At 41.2% G+C, this 12,830-nt stretch overlaps 1 protein-coding gene across 1 annotated transcript in view; it reads right to left on the minus strand.

Annotated features, from left to right (window-relative positions):
- LOC141050921 (probable global transcription activator SNF2L1) overlaps window positions 1-12,830 on the minus strand; it is a 153,578-nt gene that overhangs the window by 10,449 nt on the left and 130,299 nt on the right. The gene's annotated exons all lie outside the window — the stretch shown is intronic.

Genomic DNA, 12,830 nt, shown 5'->3' on the forward strand with positions numbered 1-12,830 from the left:
TGAAGGTGAGTTTTCTAGACAACACCCCTTTTAATAATTACATAGGTTTACAAATGTACTGCACTACCCTGACATATTTTCAAAAATCTTGCATTGCACTCGCTACAATGTTAGTCAATTATGCAGTGCTCATCTGCCAGTTTTCCCTCATCAGGAGTTGGGGTGAGTAAAAATTTGCAGCATTTTTTAGAAGCTCCATGTTTATTACCCTCCTCCCAGACTATACATCAGCACCCAGCTGTTGGCTTTCCCTCAGCTGGTTAAGAAAAAAAGGGGCCCCATTTTTTTCTTTTATTTCTTTATTAGCTAAATACATGTACAGTAAGCTACATCTCAATGACCTTTATCATCTTTCTAGATCTGTATATAACATTGTTTTATTAGTAACAAAACTAGCTTGAAATGACAGAATTGCTGCATGTAAAAGCTGATGTTAAAAAGGCATTGCATAAGATGTCATACGGATGGTAGGTGAGAAAAAAAAAACACGTGACACTCGCCTGACACACTCTCCAACTTTTCTGGCTGAGAATCTCAGCCACTTTAAATATTGGGATGTGAATGCACCCTTATACTGTACTTGATGACAGCACACTTTCACTTCTTGGTATTGCTGTATACTTCAATAGCTATGTTACTAGGCATAAATGCCTAAAATCAATACATCTGTAGGAGTTCATATCTTGTACATTTTGAGAGCGTCTGCCGTCTAATGAAGAGCCGCAGTTTTATATAAATATGCATGTACGAGTGATCGCAGAGGGACATAAACCTTTCCTGGTTCTTGCATTGCGTGGCTGAGCAAGGACAGCACTGCCCTGCAGGGCTCGGGGAACACGTATTTTAACTTCTAAAATATGAATAGGAATGTAACGGACTACACACTAAGGATTCGGAGACTGAGGAGAGTAACGTTTCTGTATTATGGAAAGGGCAGAAGACTAATCAAGATTTAGGATATAGTCATAAATAGGGCAAAGCCTGTGAGCATTTATTGCAGGGCTTCTGGATGTGTCTTATGCCATTTTATGGCAACTGTCCCTCAGATCAGGACAACGCCAGATGTGGAGGGCTACTCCAGAACGGATGGATCAGTTACCTGGTTACCAATTAACCTACTAATCAATATAGAACAATAGCCTATTGATCCGAGTGCTAATTCTGTAGCTAGGAGTGGAGCCAGTGTACTACTAAAGCTCAGCCATACACTATGTGAGAAAAGATTAATGATTTCAGGCCAGGAAATGTTATAAACGTGTCCTCCAGAGATCTCAGCTACTGAATGCAGATGATTAATAATGAGTATGCCAAAGCACCGCTGAATCAGATCATGACCCCCTACCCCTGGCACGGCAGAACATGGAAACACACCAAGAGCTTCTATCCCTGAGCTACAATAATATATGTACAAATTGTGAAATGAATCACACAATACTACATGGAACATAGTACTTATATATGTCAGATACCAGAAGCGGCAGAGCTGAGCTTGGTATTTGGCACAAGTTAACATGAATATTTAAAATATATAAGTGCTTACCTGTAGGTAATAGAATTGCACTTAGAAAAAATTAAATTATTTTAGGATTATCTCCCAGTAATATATGCTGGATGTGAGCTTCACGTGTATCCAAGATGCTATCGTCTATTCTTGCTCCAATACTGCACTTATTTCTATTTCATGTTCTTTCCCCCTTTTCTAGAACCTGTTTTTTTGTGCTTTCCAAGATACACTCTCCCCTGCACACTGCAGATCTGTGTACAAATCTTCTCCTCGATGCTCTCTCTAACACTGAAAGAGTGGTTGGGAAGTACTATGATGGATTTTTAAAGAAGACTATTTAGAAAACGGATTAAAGAGGACCTGTCACTAGCACCAAAAAAAAATTTAGATAAACATCTTGTAAATATCATTGAGCTCCCTTGATTCTGCCACTTCTTTCTGTTTTGTGCTCCAATGCAGAAAGTCACATTTGTTGCTTTTGTAGAACAGTATGAGAAATCTCTGCTTATAGACCAACTGGGCGTCTCCTCAGCATCCTCTCTGGGGGTATGCGTCTTCACCCATCATTCCTAGAAACTTTCAATCACAGCTCAGCCGTATCTGTGACTGCTAGATCTACTGAAAGTTCTGATTGGCGGTACACGAACGTGAGAATGTGTTGAAGGGGATGTTAATCAGCTGAAGAGTGGACATGACTGGAGAACGACCATGATGGCTCAGTGTGGTTCTCCGCCCTGGGGATTGAACCAGAGTACAACTGTAATGTGTTCTTCTTTCGCTGCTGAGTCATACCTATGACATGCAGAAAAGTAATAAGCGGTCTGAGGGGAGCGCTGAGGACCAGGCCACAGGGAGGGCTTTGAATTGAGCAATAAGCCCAAGGCAGCACCAGCCGTGAACCCTCAGAGAGGGATAAACAATACAGGATGCAAATAAACGCGGTCACAGGAGCGCCAAGGAGTAGTGCTGAGAAGTAACTTAATTCCACAACGCGTTTTAACGGCCAGACATCGTCTTCATCAGGTGGCAGCATTCCTATGACATGGACATGATCTGAAGGCTAACTATAAGTAAAAGCGAGCCCAACCTTTACCTAGACGGGGAATCTTCAACTTCCCGTTAACTTTACATTTGGAATAATAAAAAATTCTCTGCAAAGTTGTCCATATTCTTTAAACAAGGGAGGAAGATCTAGACAAAAATGTGTAAGACTGTGTTACCCTTTGCATTAAACCTGCACTGAACAATAGTTCTTTTTTTTCTTATTTTGAACCTGACAATATAACCGAATGTGTACTCTGTTCTACAATGTTCCCGCTTATGTGAATGCAGCCAGTAATGGAGGGCATCACTCTTGCTTCCGCACCTACAGTACATCAACGAAGAGTATATACGTTAGTCCAAGTTCTCCTTTGTAACATACAGACATATCGTGTTAAGTTTAGTAACAAGACAGAATTCTCACCAAGCGTATCCATGGCAACGAGTGATACAAGTTACTGGAGAGCGATAGTGAGATTGCAAAGTGACCTTTTAAACTTTTTGCTTTTTGCGTCATTGAAGGGTGTATAAACGTCAGACAGAAAATTCAGTGCTGTTCCCTTGGTAATTAGGAAAAGCAAACATTTTCCAAGAGAAAGAAGCAGGGACTGGGGGGGCACAAACACTGAGGTCCTAGTTTCCAGATTGTCAGCAAAATTGAGTCTATCTCCAGGCTCTTTGTACCATAGTTAAGCTTCTTATATTTTTTAGTAATCCTTATAGACAGTGGGGAAATGTTGTGCTATGCAGGTAAGACTATATTTCTAGGCTCCACCAAATACTCTTTATTTACCTGCCGAACCCAAATCCACTTTATAGCTAGACACGCCACAAAGAAATCGACAATTATAAGACAAATACGATAATATACTAATAATGATATAGAAAATAACCTTTCTTGATATTGGAGCTGTACTGCATACAAAGTACATAGCAAATATAATATAAAATTGATATTTTACAAAATATGTCTCGATTTTCTCTATAGTTTAATAAAACATATATTTAGTTATACATATACACAACTTTTTCTTTGATTCCCTAGCCTGGAAGAAACTGATTTTACGGAGTCTATTCACAGACTGTAGACAAAGACAGAGCCATGGGGTGTTTTTTTTACAAGCAGCGGCATGAGTTAGTATACAGCGCCCTCTTGTGGCCACCCGGACACATGACGAGAGCAGCAGAATAAAAATGTTCTGATTTACAACATAAAGCCTAGGCTAGAATATTTATTAATACTCTATACCGTGTATATTAAGAAATGCATAGGATCTAATCATGAGTTTGGTGCATGTACATCTATAGGATGGGAGCTGTGAACCTAAAAGGCGTAAGTAGGAGTAGCATCCATAATGTCTTCCTCCAGCCATCTGGGTTTACTATGCCTATAGTACAGGAATAATACAGCTAAAAGCAAGAACAAGCAAAGCTCCGTGAACATTACGAAATATGTTTAAAAAAAAAAGAAAAAAAGAAAGATTTCTGGATATTCCCTAATACCGCGAAACAGAAGACCTTTCAACCGTTAAAAGCCAAGTAGCCGCTTCTCACTGGCGGTTTCCTAAGCTACTGTCCAAGGATGCCCCAGGGCTCAAATATATGGAGGTAGACTGGGTATTCGGTGAATAATGTTGGGTCCATATATCTGCTGCATCAGGTTCAATTTTTTGAGCCAGATCACAAGTGACGGTAAAAATGCCTCAGCTGCCGTGGTCTAAAGGCAGACCCCAATGTTACATGAAACGCTATGATCAGGCCTACAGACCAGCATCTCCATCTATCCAGCACAACAACTGATGTGACGGACATTGAAAACAATTGGATGAGTTTTTCCATCAGTTTCCACCCTGATGAAAATGGAAAGGGGGCAGCATGGTGGCTCAATGGGTAGCACTGTTATCCTGGGTTCATACCCACATGAGGAGTTTGTATGTCCTCCCCGTGTTTGCGTGGGTTTCCTCCGGGTTCTCCGGTTTCCTACCACTCCCCAAAGACATACTGATAGGGGACAGTGCCTGTAAAGCGCTGTGGAATATGATGGCGCTATATAAACACAACATAATACATAAATAAGGATATTTGTTGATCCAGACTTATTAAACAAGGTTTTACCTAGGCCCTCAGCCCCTTAGCATGAGGAGAGGCTTCTCATAACAGCACTGCATGTAAAAAGATCAATGTGAACATGCAGTGAACGAAAAGAATAAATCAAGTGCTGCACTAAACCGGTTCTGTCCTATTGATCGAAGAACGTTTCGCCCAGAGCCCCGGCTAATATAGAGGCGCGTGTGCTAGAATCACAGCGCATACCGCTCTGCCTTGATCTCCACTTCTAGATGCCATAAATGTATATCATGGAAAAAGTCCCTTGTGGTCTATTGTTTTTCTCTGATAAACCTGTGGTGCTCTGTGTTGGGGGAGACATGGCCGTACGATCAGCGCTGCACAACATCTGGCTCTTTGCTGTAACCTCGACCCTCATCCTCCATTTCTACAGTGAATTGTGACACGTTCACTTCCAGAAGCAGATGTGCTCTCAGACTGAGGGGCAGACATGATATGCATGGAATACTATTAGCATACACCAGCCATTTGGATAACTGATGCATTTGCCATTTTCAGCTCTCTGAAGAACAGGGAAATGCTGCCGCGATATCAGCCGGGCATTTTCATCACGTAATTTCATTGTTCCTATTTGATTTTTAGGTAGAAAACACTCAGCCTCTCAGTAATGCATTAGTGTAAAACATAGAAAATTACATTTTTGCTGATTTCTGAAACCTAATTCATACAATACGGCCCCAATTACATCTGCTAAATGCAGACCACTATCCACCATCTATCCTAGGAGCAAAGGCGCCTTTCTCTCAGATATAATTGTATTCTCTGCTCATCTTCGACAATTTTATTTTTTTACTGCATTTACACAAGAAATTTCTTCTCAAATGGTTACTTTTAGACCGAATCTCGCGGCATACATCTTATTATGGAAATAAAGAAAAAGTTAAGTAAAACTGTAAGAAATCTTTGGATACAATTACCTCCACTAAATGTGGTGCAACCAAGTATTAAAGGGGCATTTTTAGGAAGCACTCCTCCTCCCATCCAAATTGTTATTCTCTTAATATATTGCACTCATCATATAATACAGCACTGTGTACTTACACAATTGCTCATTTTGCCTTTCTAACCAGCTAATTCTTCTCTTTTCCATTAGGTCTATGACATCATGTTATTAAAAACTGCCTAGCTGAATCCTTCTAAGCTCTAGGTAGAAACAGGAGGTCAACTTTCCCTGCATGAGTCATAAGTCACTGCTCCCTGGCAGGAGGATGGGGAAGCAGTTGGGTCAGGAGTTGAAGAGGGGAATGATAAATGCAGGGACAAGAGATTTCTTCTTTCTACATAGAACACAAAAAAAGAGAATTATTAGTGGGGTAGAAAGGAAAAATAAGCAATTGTAAGTACACAGTGCTATATACTGTAATATGATGATTGCAATATATTAAGGGGATAAAAACTTTGATGAGAGGAGGGCCTCTTTAATTATGAATATGTCAAAAACATCAAATAAGAGTCCCACCTCTGAGACTAACATCTAACACGAGAAATGGAGGACAAAGCCCTGTCCAAAGCAAGTGACAAAATGGATAGAAAGATTTGTCAGCGCATGCGCTTCTATCCTAAGGTAACTCTCATGCACTTTTAATATCTCTTCAGAGTGTTCCTTTAAAATTAGGAGGTCGGGAGAGGTGGAAATATTGTTTAGTATAGGCAACAATGTTGTTGGACACCACTCCTATAAATGATTAAGAAACATGCATTTTCCTTAAATATCAAAAACCATTCAGTCTGGTAAATAATAGGGTGCAAATACTTATGAAAAAGCCTATAAACTGATAGAAACTTATTTGTACACTAAATACAGTGGCGATAAGCGTGAGGTCACCGTTCCCATAAGATGTTTTTTGTATGAGCTAATTTACCTGGGTGGCTCCGCACATGGCACTTTACTGCTCACTTTCTTTCATATATTTTTGGATACTCCATTACTCATTGTCTGCACATGTGCATTGCACCTTTTTTCCTTACTGTATATTACTTGTCATCACTTTAGGGGTAGTGTCCATTCATACTTATCTCAGATGTCCACCATACTTACACGGCCCTATTAGTTATCATGCCGGTTATATGGGATGTGTCCCAGTGCCAATATCTGGCATAGTAAACAGGTTCTGGTGCATAGAAAGACATGCAGCCGCACACTCCAGTCCGAATGCTGCCGGGTATTGATGCGAGAGACTCGCGTGAGTTTCTCGCATTGAACTCGCAAGTGTGACCCCGGGCTAAAAGAGACACTGCTGTAAGATCGCAGGGCACAGTGTAAAAGCTTTAAAAGGAGCCACCGACTTTCAGTCATGAGATGTGCACAGAGTGGCTAATCACCACTCACTATACTGTGAGCCATTGGCGGTAAGCACGCCTGGGTACTCTGACTGACAGCTCGCACAGCAGTGCATCAGTGTGGAGCCGGCTGTCAGAGTGCGGGTGTGCTGTTGACAGTAGCTGCTACCTGCATGACTGAAAGCAGGCAGCTCCAGGGAGGAATAAAGACAATTTTCTCCCAAGTGCTGCACTTTTCGTACAGCTGCAGAAACAATTTAGAACAGCCCCCCAAGGAAGCCAACGCGAAATTCGTGTTGGGGTTGCGTGTTCTGGGACTCTGGGAAGAGGGGCTATGGGTAGGAGTGGCATTATCAATACTTTTTAACTTTGTCTTGTATTTGCTTGGATACTTTGTTTAGCTAACAGGAGAATTTACATAATCCCCCAGTATTAGCCCCTTTTTTGTGGCCTGGGGTTTAATCAACTATTAGTTTTGTATAGCATATTTTTCTATTATATTTATCAAATTTGTATAGCACATTTTTCTATTATATTTATCAAATTTTTTTTGCATTGCATTGACGGTCATTATGGCTGTTATGTATTTTTGCATATATGATATATGACATTGTATTATATTTTTCTAAATGAAGTATTATATTTTTATACATATGGGATGTACACTTTGTCTTTTGGTATCACACTTTTAGTACAGCTGCAGGGCACCTTAATACCGTTATTATCTTGCAGATTAACCCTATATCTGAAGGTTAATAGCATTATCGTTCCTGACAGGTTGCCTTTAAAAGGGGTTTTCCCAAGAACAAAGCACATTTTTATTAATAGATCTTGCAATACAAATAAGTTCCACAATTAAATGTGTAATTAAATAAAATGTCCCTGTGCTGAGATAATCTTATAAATGTTCCCCTGCTGTGTACTGTGTAATAGCTGTGTCTGACCTCGCAGGAACATTACTATCATTATAGCACCATTTGTTCCATGGCACTATACATAATAAAAACAAGTACAATAATCATGAACAATACAACTCACAGACTGGTACAGGAGGAGAGAGGACCCTGCCCATGAGGGCTCACAGTCTGCAAGGGATGAGTGAGGATACAGTATGTGAGTAGAGAGCTGGTCATGCAGCGGTATGGCGGAACGGGAGTTACTGCAGCTTGTAGTTTTGTCGGAAGAGGAAAATCTTCAGGATCCTTTTGAAGGTTTGCTATGTTAGGGTAGAAAGTCCCAGAGTAGGGGGGATGCGCTGGAGAAATCTTGTATGTGATTGTGGGAAGAGATGAGAGGGGACTAGAGAAAGAGATCTTGTGAGGATCGGAGGTTGCATGCAGGTAAGTACCAGAAGACGAGGTCACAGATGTATGGAGGAGATATGTCGTGACTGGCTTTGTACGTCATGGTTAGGGCTTTGAACTCGAGTTTCTCGGCAATGGGGAGCCAGTGAAGGGATTGAAAAAAGAGGAGAGATCGGGAATAGCGGGGGAACAAGAGGATAAGTTGGGCAGCAGAGTTTAGGAAAGATTGGAGGGGTGCGAGTGTGTTAGAAGGAAGGCCACAGAGCAGGAGGTTGCAGTAGTTGAGGAGGCATAAGATGCAGTGATGTGATAATCTTATAAATGTCCCTTGCTGTTAACTGTGTAATGGCTGTGTCTGACCGTACAGGAAGATGGTCTGATCACACCACATCTCCTGGGCAGAGGAGGACACAAAAGAGTATACTGACATTATAGCAGGGGACCACAGTTGATTCTTTCTGTGAGGTAAAACATTGCTTAACCCTTTCACTACCAAGGGTGGTTTGCACGTTAACTACCGGGCCAATTTTTACAATTCTGACCACTGTCCCTTTATGAGGTCATAACTCTGAAACGCTTCCGTGGATCCCGGTGATTCTGTCATTGTTTTCTCGTGACATATTGTACTTCATGTTAGTGGTAAAATTTCATTCATATAACTTGCGTTTATTTATGAGAAAAACGGAAATTTGGCGAAAATGTTGAAAATTCCGCAATTTTCCAACTTTGAATTTTTATGCCCTTAAATCACAGAGATATGGCACACAAAAAAGTTAATAAGTAACATTTGCCACATGTTTACTTTACATCACCACAATTTTGGAACCAAAATTTTTATTTGTTAGTAAGATATAAGGGTTAAAAGTTGACCAGCGATCTCTCATTTTTGCAACACCATTTTATTTTTACGGACCACATCACATTTGAAGCCACTTTGAGGGGTTTATATGATAGAAAATACCCAAAAGTGACACCATTCTAAAAACTGCACCCCTTAAGGTGCTTAAAACCACATTCAAGGAGTTTATTAACCCTTCAGGTGCGTCACAGGAATTTTTTGAATATTTAAAAAAAATTAACATTTAACTTTTTTCACAAAAAAAATTACTTCAGGTTCAATTTTTTTTATTTTACCAAGTGTAACAGGAGAAATTGGACGGCAAAAATTATTGTGCAATTTGTCCTGAGCACGCTGATACCTGATATGTGGGGGGGAACCACTGTTTCGGCGCATGGCAGAGCTCAGAAGGGAAGGAGCGCCGTTTGACTTTTTCAATGCAAAATTGTCTGGAATTCTGATCGGACGCCATGTCGCGTTTGGAGAGCCCCTGATGTACCTAAACAGTGGAAACCCCCCACAAGTGACCCCATTTTTGAAACTAGACCCCCTAAGGAACTTATCTAGATATGTGGTGAGAACTTTGAACCCACAAGGGCTTCACAGAAGTTTATAACGTACAGTGGTACAATTAAAAAATCATATTTTTTCCACAAAATGATCTTTTCACCACCAATTTTTATTTTCCCAAGGGTAACAGGACCCTAAAAGTTATTGTGCAATTTGTCCTGAGTACGCTGATACCCCATATGTGGGTGTAAATGACTATTTGGGCACATGGCAGAGCTCGGAAGGCAAGCAGCGCCATTTGACTTTTTTGGCTGGAATTGAGATCAGACACCACGTCGAGTTTGGAAAGCCCCTGATGTACCAAAACAGTGGAAACCCCCCACAAATGACCCCATTTTGGAAACTAGACCCCCCAAGGAACTTATCTAGATGTGTGGTGAGAACTTTGAACCCCCAAGTGCTTCACAGAAGTTTATAACGCCCAGGCGTGAAAATAACAAAAAAAATTTTTTCCACAAAAATGATATTTTTGCCCCAAAATTTTTATTTTCCTAAGGGCAACAGGAGAAATAGGACCCCAAAAGTTGTTTTGCAAATTGTCCAGAGTAGGCTGATACCCCATATGAGGGGGTAAAACACTGGGTGCATGGCAGAGCTTGGAAGGGAAGGAGCACCATTTGACTTTTTCAACGCAGAATTGGCTGGAATTGAGATCAGATGCCATGTTGCGTTTGGAGAGCACCTGATGTGCGCAAATAGTGGAAACCCCCAATTCTAACCCTAACCCTAGCCCTAGCCCTAGCCCTAACCCTAGCCCTAACCCTAACGGGAAAATGGAAATTAATATTTTTTTAATTTTATTATTTTTCCCTAACTAAGGGGGTGATAACGGGGGGTTTGATTTACTATTTATGGCGGTTTTTATGTTTGGCAGCTGTCGCACGCTAAAAGACGCTTTTTATTGTAAAAATAGTTTTTGCATCACCACATATTGAGAGCTATAATTTTTCCATATTTTGACCCACCGAGTCATGTGAGGTCTTATTTTTTGCGGGACGAGTTGACGCTTTTATTGGTATCATGTTCGGGCATGTGACATTTTTTGATCGCTTTTTATTTCGTTTTTTGGGACGCAGAATTTACAAAAACCAGCGTTTCATGAATTTCTTTTGGGTGGTGCGTTTACGCCGTTCCGGGTGCGGTAAAATTTATAAGGCGGTTTTATTCTTCGGGTCAGTACGGTTACAGCGATACCTCATTTAGGTCGTTTTTTTATGTTTTGGCGCTTTTATGCAATGAAAACAATTTTATATAAAAAAAAATTATTTTTGCATCACTTTATTCTGCGAGCTATAACTTTTTTATTTTTTCTCTGATGATGCTGTATGGTGGCTCGTTTTTTGCGGGACAAGATGACGTTTTCAGCGGTACCATTTATATTTATATGCGTCTTTTTGATCGCGCATTATTGCACTTTTTGTTCGGCGGTATGATAATAAATCATTATTTTTTGCTTCGTTTTTTATTTTTATTTTTTAAGGGGTTCGCTTAAGGGGTTAACTATTGAGACAGTTTTATAGGGCGGGTCATTACGGACACGGCGATACCAAATATGTGTACTTTTATTGTTTTTTTTTTTATTTCCAAAAAATGAATTTATTGGGGAATATTTTTTTTTTTTTTTTTAAATTTATTTGGCGATTTTTTTTTTTATTATTTTTACACTTTTTTTTAATTTTTTTTTTACTTTATTACAATGTCCCAGGGGGGACATCACTGTCCTGTGACAGATCGCTGATCTGTCACATCACAGATCACTGTGACAGATCAGCGATCTGTCACAGGCACTGCACAAGCTTCCTCATGCCTGCGCTTTGCAGGCACTGAGGAAGCCAGCTTCCTGCAGGCCCCCGGAGGTCCCCGTCGCCATATTGGATCCGGGGACCTGCAGGAAAGGAGTCCCCCGCAGCAGCGCTGCACATTGCGCTGCCGTGGGGGGCTCAGGGAAGCAAGGAGGGAGCCCCCTCCCTGCCGATGCTTCCCTTTAACCCCCGGTACACCGCGATCGTGTTTGATCGCGGTGTGCAAGGGGTTAACGTGTCGGGGGCGGTCCGTGACCGCCCCTGACACATTGTGCCGGGTGTCAGCTATGATAATTAGCTGACACTCGGCCGCGATCAGCGGCGCTCACCACGTGGGCGCTGCTGATCGCGATGACGTAATATTCCGTCCATGGTAATTAGGTCCATGGTCACATGGACGGAATATTACGTCATTTGTAGGTAAGGGGTTAAAACACAGGCAGTGAAATGTTTTACCTCACAAAGAATCAGTTGTGATCCCCTGCTGTCCTGTCTGTATCCTCTCTTTTCCTTCCTCCTCTGCCCAGGAGATGTGACATGATCAGACCATGTTCCTGCACGGTCAGACACAGCCATTACACAGTACACAGCAGGGGCACATTTATAAGATTCCATGCAAAGAGAAAAGGTCGCACTCATCGAGATGGAAGTTTCACTGATTTATTGACATATCATGAACATGTCAAGTCGGGGGAGTGACATAAGGAGTGCAAGAAAGGCTGACAACGGCCGTTTCGCGCTGCTCGACGGGTAACAGCGGTGCCGTCCGCTTTTTATCTTGAGTTTTTTGACATTTATAAGATTATCTCAGCACAGGAACATTTTAACACATCCAATTGTGGAAATTATTATTATTCCAAGATCTAATTATTAAAATGTACTTTGTTTGTGGAAAAAATCCTTTAATCACATCTTTACTTCATAGAGCAGAATTCTGTACAATATAACTAGAAGCATTCCTTGGTGCACTTAGATAGCATGACGGTACTATTGTTCACTAATACAATGTCACGGACTGACTGACCCAGTGTGACACGACCTAACGGTAGGTCGGTCACCAAAAGCACAACACACCAGGGAACACCAGGGAAACTATAACAACGATGGACCCTCTCGATAAGGAACGGGGGAATGGACACCTCCTGCACTCATCTGAGGATGTGCCCTGGTATCACTATCTTCCCTATAGGGGTTCTTTCATCCCATCGCTGAGCAGGATACCTAATCCCTCACTTGCCCTGCTCTTATCCCTAAGTAGGGAACTGGCAGGTGAGAGCACTGGTCCTACCGCTGCACTAATACTGTACAACAAAAGGAATAGAAAGGCAGACACCAAAAGAGACAACATAACAAAAATACAACAT

The sequence above is a fragment of the Dendrobates tinctorius genome, unplaced genomic scaffold, assembly GCF_039654945.1.
Source record: "Dendrobates tinctorius isolate UK_male_01 unplaced genomic scaffold, ASM3965494v1 ptg000154l, whole genome shotgun sequence".
NCBI lineage: Eukaryota > Metazoa > Chordata > Amphibia > Anura > Dendrobatidae > Dendrobates > Dendrobates tinctorius.